At 36.2% G+C, this 9,758-nt stretch overlaps 1 long non-coding RNA gene across 1 annotated transcript in view; it reads right to left on the bottom strand.

The window, feature by feature from the left end:
* Window positions 1-5,130: 5,130 nt before the first annotated feature.
* The window catches only part of LOC136031832 (uncharacterized), a 275,292-nt gene continuing 270,664 nt past the window's right edge, over window positions 5,131-9,758 (bottom strand). The window contains exon 2 of the long non-coding RNA XR_010618593.1: window positions 5,131-6,187. This is a non-coding gene — a long non-coding RNA (uncharacterized LOC136031832). The remainder of the gene's footprint in view (window positions 6,188-9,758) is intronic.

Genomic DNA, 9,758 nt, shown 5'->3' with positions numbered 1-9,758 from the left:
AATTTTTTCTTTTATATTCATAGTATTGAAAAAAAATTACAGTGAAAACAATCTTAAGTTGCTGAAATTTCCAAAAATTATACATTAAATATTCGTTTCATTTTATTTTTTTCAAGTAATCTTTATTATTATAGTGAATTCTTTCGACGTTTTGAAAATTAAAGCCCCAGTGTTCAAAATACATACAGCTTTCAATCAATGTTACAATTTCAAATGCAAGCTAAGTTTTAAAGAGCTTCTGCTAAATCGGTGGTCATCGGCACTTGGTTTTCATTCAGTAGCCATACCAGCCATCTGTCTTAACAAATAGCTAATTGACTGTGACTCCTACGTTTAAATGTCAATTTTGCTTTGATCTATTAGCGAAACACCAAGCAAATTTGAAGTCCATTAAGATTAACAAATTGATGTGGTCATGCCAATTTGGCCTAAGTGATGGCGCCTTTGATACACATAACCATCTTTCTGGGGTAAGAGTTTTAACCTATGGTTACCTTATTAAACCCTTTAAACTGAGATGGTTATTAAAACTGGGACGTTATTTACAAGGTATTTCGTATATGATTTAGTGGAGAGAGTAATTGTTTTCCGAAAACACCGTCGCATAAGAAGTGTGGCTAAAATCCATCAAGTAAAATAGCATCCGTGAAAAAATATGAGCAGAGGTTTTAAACATAATTCTCAACGTGCCTTTTTTCTTGTTCAAATATTAGCAAACAAGAAGTAAAGTTATTCGTGTATTATTCAGAACACACTCAATAAGTGAAGTTAGGTTCTTTCGTGAAACAAACTACGATGTAGGTACATTTTAATTGCATATTTTATATATAGAGGTGGTTAGATTAGGTTAATTTAGGTATTTGATATAATGCACCCCACCCCACCCCCTGATGTGCAAATATATAGCTTAAATTTTTGATAAAGCTAATAAAAAAACAAATTATGATGAAAATTTTCCCACTTTGTGTCCAACGCACTGTTTTGCTACGGGCAAGAACTTCTTATCCTGGAAAAATATAATTGCCTCTTTTTCTGTCTTTGGTAGATCCCAAACCTTCATTTCAAAATCCAGTTTCAGACACTATCTTCTATCAATATGCGTAGAAAACTAAATTGAGTTTTGTCTTTGTGGCTATGAAACCGGCTTTTATCATAAAATGTACCAGCATCGTAGTTCGTTTCACGAAAGAACCTAACTTCACTTATTGGGTGTGTTCTGAATAATACACAAGTACCGAAGTAAATTCAATTCAATGATTATTTTATGAAAACTTAAATTTCAACTTAAATTCAATTGCCACGTCGATTCTGTATTAAATATTATTTTTTGTAATTAGTAAATTTGTAAGTGCCCCTAAGAACTAGCAAATCACCTAAGGCTGGACAACGGGAAGCTACACCAAGTAATTTTTATGGCACTTGGTATTAACCAAGTGACATATAGCAATCGCAAATTCTGTCGGTCTGTCTCTCGGTCCCGGTTTTGCTACTTTAGGCACTTCCAGGTAAGCTAGGACGATAAAATTTGGCAAGCGTATCAGGGACCAGACCAGATTAAATTAGAAATAGTCGTTTTCCAGATTTGACCATCTGGGGGGAGGGGAGGAGGGCCCTCTTAATTCGGAAAAAATAGAAAAAATGAAGTATTTTTAACTTATGAGCGGGTGATGGGATCTTAATAAATTTTGATGTTTGGAAGGATATCATGTCTCAGAGCCCTTATTTTAAATCCTGACCAGATCTGGTGACATTGGGGGGAGTTGGGAGGGGGAAACCTAAAATTTTGGAAAAGGCTTAGAGTGGAGGGATCGGGATGAAACTTGGTGTTAAAAATAAGCACAAGTCCTAGATACATGATTGACATAACCGGAAAGGATCCGCTCTCTTTGGGGTAGTTGGGAGGGGGTGGTTAATTCTGAAAAATTAGGAAAAATGAGGTATTTTTAACTTACGAACGGGTGGTCGCATCTCAATGAAATTTGATGTTTAGAAGGATATCGTGTCTCAGAGCTCTTATTTTAAATCCCAACCGGATCTGGTGACATTGGGGTTGGGGGGGCTGGGAGGGAGAAACTTAAAACTTGGAAAACACTTAGAGTGGAGGGATCGGGATGAAACTTGGTGGTAAAAATAAGCACAAGTCCTAGATACATGATTGACATAACCGGAACAGATCCTCTCTCTATTGGGCAGCTGGAGGGGGGGGGGGGTTAATTCTGAAAAATTGGAAAAAATGAGGTATTTTTAACTTACGAACGGGTGATCGAATCCCAATGAAATTTGATATTTAGAAGGATATCGTGTCTCAGAGCTCTTATTTTAAATTCCGAACAGATCTGGTGACATTGGGGGGGGAAGTTGGGAGGGGGGAAACCTAAAACTTGGAAAACACTTAGAGTGGAGGGATCGGGATGAAACTGGTGGTAAAAATAAGCAAAAGTCCTAGATACATGATTGACATAAGCGGAACGGATCTGCTCTCTTTGGGGTAGTTGGGGGGGGGTTAATTCTGAAAAATTAGAAAAAATGAGGTATTTTAAATTACTAACGGGTTATCGGATCTCAATGAAATTTGATATTTAGAAGGATATCGTGTCTCAGAGCTCTTATTTTAAATCCCGACCGGTTCTGGTGACATGGGGGGTGAGTTGGGAGGGGGAAACCTAAAACTTGGAAAACACTTAGAGTGGAGGTATCGGGATGAAACTTGGTGGGAAAATAAGCACAGGTCCTAGATACATGATTGACATAACCGGAACGGATCCGCTCTCTTTGGAGTAGCTTGGGATGGGGGGGGGGGTAATTCTGAAAAATTAGAAAAAAAGAGGTATTTTTAACTTGCGAACGGGTTATCGGATCACAATGAAATTTGATACTTAGAAGGATATCGTGTCTCGAAGCTGTTATTTTAAGTCCCGACCGGATCTGGTGACATTGGGGGGAGTTTGGGGTGGGGGAACCTAAAATCATGGAAAACGCTTAGATGGGGAGCTGGAAATCTTAGAAAATACTTAAAGTGGTGAGATCAGGATGAAACTCGATGGGAAGAATAAAAACCTGTCTAAGACACGTGACTGACACAATCGGACCGGATCTGCACTTTTTGGTGGAGTTGGGGGGGGGGGTAATTTTGAAAATTGAGGTATTTGTAACTTACGAAAGGATGACCAGATCTTAATGATATTTGATATTTAGAAGGGTCTTGCGCTTTAAAGCTCTAATTTTTAATTCCGACCAGCTCCTTTGACATTGGAGGGAGTTGGAGGGGGAAATCTTGGAAAACACTTGGAGTGGAGGAATCGGGATGAAGCTTGGTGGATAGAATAAGCAAATGTCCTTGATGCGTGATTGACGGAACCTTACTGGATTCGCTCTCTTTGGGGGAGTTGGGGGGAGGGGTTTAGTGATTTGGCGAGTTTGGTGCTTCTGGACGTGCTAGGACAATGAAAATTTGTAGGTGTGTCAGGGAGCTGTACAAATTGACTTGATAAAGTCGTTTTCCCAGATTCGACCACCTGGGGGGCTAAAGGGAGAGGACAAATTAGAAAATATTATGTATTTATAACATACGAGTGGGTGATCGGATCTTTATGAATTTTGATATTTAGAAGGACATCGTGACTCAGAGTTCTTGGCTCTTGGCATGATCTCTTGGCTCTTAGCTCTTCTTGCCTCGTCACAAGTGCCATATGAGCTCTTAGCTCTTGTTAAATCAGAGTCAGTTTGTTTCCGGTCATCATGAGGGGATTTGTGGTCTTTCTTTTTTTATGCCTGAATCCTGAGGGGTAGTGAACATTTTTCATGTAGACACTACGATACAGTCAATAGGTCATCATTGCCCCATTAGGAGCAACCTAATAAAAAAAATTCAACTTAATATCCCGAGATATTGCAATCAGTATGGTCAAAAACCCTCCATAGGATAAATACAGTCATTCATCTTGAAAAACAAGGAAAATTACTTTTTTTTGCATGGGTAACACTGATGTGTCTTCTATTTTTTATACCAGTAGGGGAGCCGCAAAACGTAAAATATCGCTGGAATCGTGCACTTCTGGCAAAAGCACCAAAATTGGTGGAGAAATAAATTAAAGCATGGGGAATCCAATGGTGACGGGAAGAACGTCATGCGAATGCTCGAAAACCGCTTTACGAGCATCCAACGCGCTAAAAAAAAGCGCAAATTTACCAATCTCTTTACTGCCGCATCAAAACTTCTAATAGTGCACACTAGCTGTTGGGCAATCAACAAAGCTCAAGGGCAATCATTAGAATAATGAGGTAAAGATCTGAATACGGATTTTTTTTTCCCATGGACAATTATATGCTGCATGTTCAAGAGTCGGTAAACCTGACAATCTATTTTTATGTACAGACAATGGGACAGCGAAGAATGTTGTATATTCGCAAGTTTTACGTAGTTAAAAACATAGATATATATATATACCTATCTATATTCACAGGTGGGACACAGGGACACAACTACAATGGCGCGTAACTAATATGGCGTGTAACGACTTACGCACGCGGGGGGGCTTGGGGGGGGCGCGAAGCGCCCCCACCAACTAGGTGTTGGGGTGGCGCGAAGCGCCACCCCAACAGCTAGTTTTTATATATGTAGATAGATGTCTCGGTGTCCCGGTCGTCATTTGTGTCCCGATGTCCCGGTCTGTAATTTCGTCAGTCGACAAATATGACGGCAGTCGACACACAAACATGACGTCACTCGACACACAGACAACTTATTTATATATATATACTAGCTGTTGGGGCTAGTATACTAGCTGCCCGGGCGTCATTTATATTCCTTGTGTCCCGGTGTCCCGGTCGTCATTTATATCCCCCTGTGCCCCCCGGCGTCCCCATTGTAGTTGTGTCCCTGTGTCCCGGTCGTCATTTATATTCCCTGTGTCCCTGTCGTCATTTGTATCCTGGTGTCCCGGTCTGTATATACATTCATTTTTTAGTTTTGTTTTTCTCCTTTATTTTTTTCCTTTTTTCTTTTTTTTCTTTTTTAGTTTATTTAGATTTTTAGATTTTTTAGTTTTTTTTTAGTTTTTAGTTTTTTTGTAGTTTTTACCATTTTTTTAGTTTTTTTAGTTTTTTTTTTTTACTTATGTCCTGGTCGTCATTTATACTCCCTGTGTCCCGGTCGTCATTTGTGTCTCGGTGCTTTGTTGATTGCTAATTTATATTATATTTATATTTATATTTTTTATATTTATTAATATTTTTTTAGTTTTCTTTTTCTCTTATTTTTCAGTTTTTTCCTTTTTTTTCTCTTTTATTTTTCAGTTTTTTCCTTTTTTTTAGTTTTTTTCTTTTTTAGTTTTTATTTTTTTTTAGTTTTTTACCTTTTTTTAGTTTTTTTTAGTTTTTTTAGTTTTTTAGCTTTTTTAGTTTTTTTATTAGTTTTTATTTTTTTTGTAGTTTTTGCCTTTTTTTATTTTTTTCCGTTTTTTTTTAGTTATTAGATTTTTACCTTTTTTTAGTTTTTTTTAGTTTTTTAGCTTTTTTAGTTTTTTTTTTCTTTTTCGTTTTTTTTGTAGTTTTTACCTTTTTTAGTTTTTTTCTTCTTTTGTATTAGTGTGAAATAATTCAGACGTCATATGCGAACAAACATGACGTCACCTGATCCATCCACAGATCCACACACAGACAACTTATTTTTATATATATAGATATATATATATATATATATATATATATATATATATATATATATATATGTTTTTAACTACGTAAAACTTGCGAATATACAACATTCTTTGCTGTCTCATTGTCTGTGCATATAAATAGATTGTCAGGTTTACCGACTCTTGAACATGCAACATATAATGGTCCATGGGAAAACAATCCGTATTCAGATCTATACCTCATGATTCTAATGATTGCCCTTGAGCTTTGTTGATGGTGATTGCTAATCGACCATTCCCTGAGTTGCCATCGTCATTTATATATCCCCCTGTGCACCCCGGCGTCCCCTTTGTAGTTATGTCCCTGTGTCCCGGTCGTCATTTATATTCCCTGTGTCCCGGTCGTCATTTGTGTCCCGGTGTCCCAGTCTGTGATTTCTCTTTGAGCGTCCCGGGCGTCATTTATATTCCTTGTGTCCCGGTGTCCCGGTCGTCATTTATATCCCCCTGTGCCCCCGGCGTCCCCGTTGTAGTTGTGTCATTTATATTCCCTGTGTCCCCCACAAACAACTTATTTTTATATATATTTATTCATATTTTTTTAGTTTTCTTTTTCTCTTTTATTTTTCAGTTTTTTCCTTTTTTTTAGTTTTTTTCTTTTTTAGTTTTTAGTTTTTTTTTAGTTTTTTACCTTTTTTTAGTTTTTTTTAGTTTTTTTAGTTTTTTAGCTTTTTTAGTTTTTTTATTAGTTTTTATTTTTTTTGTAGTTTTTGCCTTTTTTTTATTTTTTTCAGTTTTTTTTAGTTATTAGATTTTTACCTTTTTTTAGTTTTTTTTAGTTTTTTAGCTTTTTTAGTTTTTTTTTCTTTTTAGTTTTTTTTGTAGTTTTTACCTTTTTTAGTTTTTTTCTTCTTTTGTATTAGTGTGAAATAATTCAGACGTCATATGCGAACAAACATGACGTCACCTGATCCATCCACAGATCCACAGACAACTTATTTTTATATATATAGATATATAAGATAGATTAAGGACATTAAGACATGCCAAGACTAGATTCTGGATTACAGATTCACTTTTTTTTTCTACACCACTCGACTCTCAGTGTTTTCAAACCGTATCTGTACCAAATCTGAACTTTTTTTTTAACAAACAGATGAGTTTCGCACTTTTAGCGCACTTTTCAGCAATTGAAAAGGGGCTATAAAGCGATCTGGCAAACTTCCACTTTATTGAAAACTAACCTTTTTTTTATTTTTTTTAGAGAGTTAACATCCTGTCAAAAATATTATGGATTTCTTAGCCGGTAAAAGACTAATGAGAGCTTTGTGAATTATTCTTTTATTTTCTGTAGACCGCGTAAGGATTTTTCTGCTTTTAATCCTTTTTCTTGTGTCGGTTTGTATTTACAGTAGAGCACAAGGTGCTTAAAAATTTTAAAGATACAGGGAAACATCACGAGCCAGTTCATTTGAAGGAGTTTTTCCAAATATGTTGTATAAAGTACGACTTGCTCAAGCTTAGGTCTTCCGACACCTAGTGGCGTACATGGCAGCAACGGTTGAACTCCACTTAGGACGATCCTGAATCAGAGACTAGAGCTCACTGAAGGATGATCTTGATCTCTTGCCTCATCTTCAACGAAAGTTGTCCTTGTCCCTTTCATGCAGGGTTACCAACTTGCAGACTTTTTGTGTGAAATTCACTCTTTTTTAACTTAGAGGAGAAGCAGAAGAGTGAAAATCACTCTTTTTGGGTGTCAGTTTTTATTCACTTTGAACGTCAGTAGTTGGTAACTTCGTCAGAAGTGTAATTAACCCTAAGGAACAGGGTCACTAACATGCAAACTTTTCATTTGAAATGCATTTTTTCATACCTCAGAGGTGAACGCAAGCTTTTGCAGTCGTATACGTACAAATTTTTGACTTGCACTCTTTTTGAACAAAAATCACTTTTTTTTTTACCTTGATTTGCACTCTTTTTGGACATCGGTGGTTGGCAACCATGCATTTGGGTCAGGTGATCACCCGTATCACTATCTTCTAAGTCCAACTTCGTCGGTTATTTTTACTTTGTGAGAAACCAGATATGGGTATGAGATACTCTATTACCCAAACGAATCACAAGTATTCTTCGCAGGCAATTGTTCTCAAATCCAAGTAACATTTTCTCTACAACTCGCGACTGGCTCCAGCCGTATGTCAATACAGAAATCACGGTGTTCTCTATGGTGTTCCAGTCACCCACTAGTTGCAGTCGCGTCAATTGAGAAGGGGGTAGCATGCCTATACTCCCTAATTTTGTTCCAGCTAGATTTTGAAAAATACAGTTTTTTGGAGTATTTTCATTGAAGAATGTCCTCTTTTTTATTTTAATTTAAAAAACTACTAATTTAGTTTTTACCACTTGAACGTTCTGTATGCGAAACAATTCTGCTTTTGAATAAGCCGAATGTAAAATGACCTTCTTTGCCTATAGGTCCCAATTGCTATATTTCTATACATTTTTTTTAAACTACTAAATTTCAGCATACCTTAACTGTTCTGTAATCAATAAAAACAATTTCAGTACAAAAAATCTGCCGATACTTTCAGAATATTTTAGGGAGGATCTAACCAAACATAGCGCTTTAATTGGAATCCACGTTTTAATAAATTAAAATGAAACTTCTGTTGAGTGTTTTTAATGCTGCTTTGTAACGCGGCAGAGTCAATGGCAGTAGTGGTTTTAATTCCTATTAAATTAAAACGAAACACAATTTTTGAAATAAAAGCAAGGAGGAACAGTAAAATTTAAATCAATCAGAAATTATTACACTTATGAGGGGGGGGGGGGGGTTATCCCCTAGTTAAAACCTTGCTCTTCACGCTAAGGTTTGAATTTTGTCCCAATTATTTAAGAATGACTCCTGAATCACAGAGACCATGCAAATAGAACAAAAAGCTTTTTTAGAAGTACAAAAAAAAACTTTAGCGTAAGAAGCGAGGTGTTGACGAGGGAACAACCACCCTCATATGCGTATTTCCTCATAAAACTAGGAAATCTGACTCTCCCTCCATGGAAAATTTCCTTCCCCATGAAAAATTCCTCCTTTGAAAGATCTTTCCACGTAAGCCCCCCTCCATCAGAAAATTCCCCCTGAAAATGTCTGTATACTTCCCAATAACCAACACTATTTGATAAACAACGGAAAAAAGCTAATAACTTACAACCCTTCTCCCAGGAACTATAGGGGTTGAATCTTAAACAAAGAGAGACTTATTATACTTTTCATACATGCTAAAAAATAGTCATCTCACAGTTTTGATCAGGATACTTCGGGAAATAATGAGCGTGGGAGGGATGCTAGCAGCCCTTCAATATTTTTGGTCACTTTAAAAGGGCACGAGAACTTTGTATTTTGATTCAACGTTTCCTCTCCCAATCTTTTACGATCACTGGTTCGATATGACCCTCCTGGAAAAAAAAAAACAAATGAAAACCCATGCATGATCTTTCTTCTGGCAAAAATAAAAAATGCAAAAAGTCCACATTTTTATATATAGGGACTTAAAACCCCTACAATAGAGTTCTATTATATTCTGAATCTCATGGAATGATATTCATTAAGATCAACTAATGTTTTGGGGGTGTTTCTCCCCTTTTTCAAAAATTGGGCAAATTTTCTCGAGCTTGTAAATTTAATGGGTATCATTAAATTTTATACATTTTGCAATTTTTCAATAAGCATCAAAATTCGATTCTTTTGATGTATCTTTCGTTATCAGGGCTCTATTTCATAGAGTTTTGGTTACTATTAAGCCGTTTCGCTCCGTGTCCACGAACTATTACAATCCACGTAAAATCCACTGATTAAACCCACGTAAAAGTGCTAAAGAGCCCTCTTTTAATATTTCTTGGTATTCTTTGATCATAGTCATTAAGCTTTAACAACCTTGAGGGGGAGGAGAGAAGCTCGTTTTAGTATGGGTCGCAGACGCCCTTCAATTGAAAACACCTCCTATATTCCTCATTTATCCAAGAAGTTCATTTCTCAGCACCATATTCTGTAATAATAACACAATTATCATTGCTTATTATCCTTTATAAAAAAATTAAAATATAATTATTATTAATTCTATT

This window comes from Artemia franciscana, chromosome 10 (assembly GCF_032884065.1).
Source record: "Artemia franciscana chromosome 10, ASM3288406v1, whole genome shotgun sequence".
In the NCBI taxonomy this organism is placed as follows: domain Eukaryota; kingdom Metazoa; phylum Arthropoda; class Branchiopoda; order Anostraca; family Artemiidae; genus Artemia; species Artemia franciscana.
The sequence above is the reverse complement of the archived record's forward strand: the minus strand, read 5'-3'. Positions and strand labels throughout refer to the sequence as shown.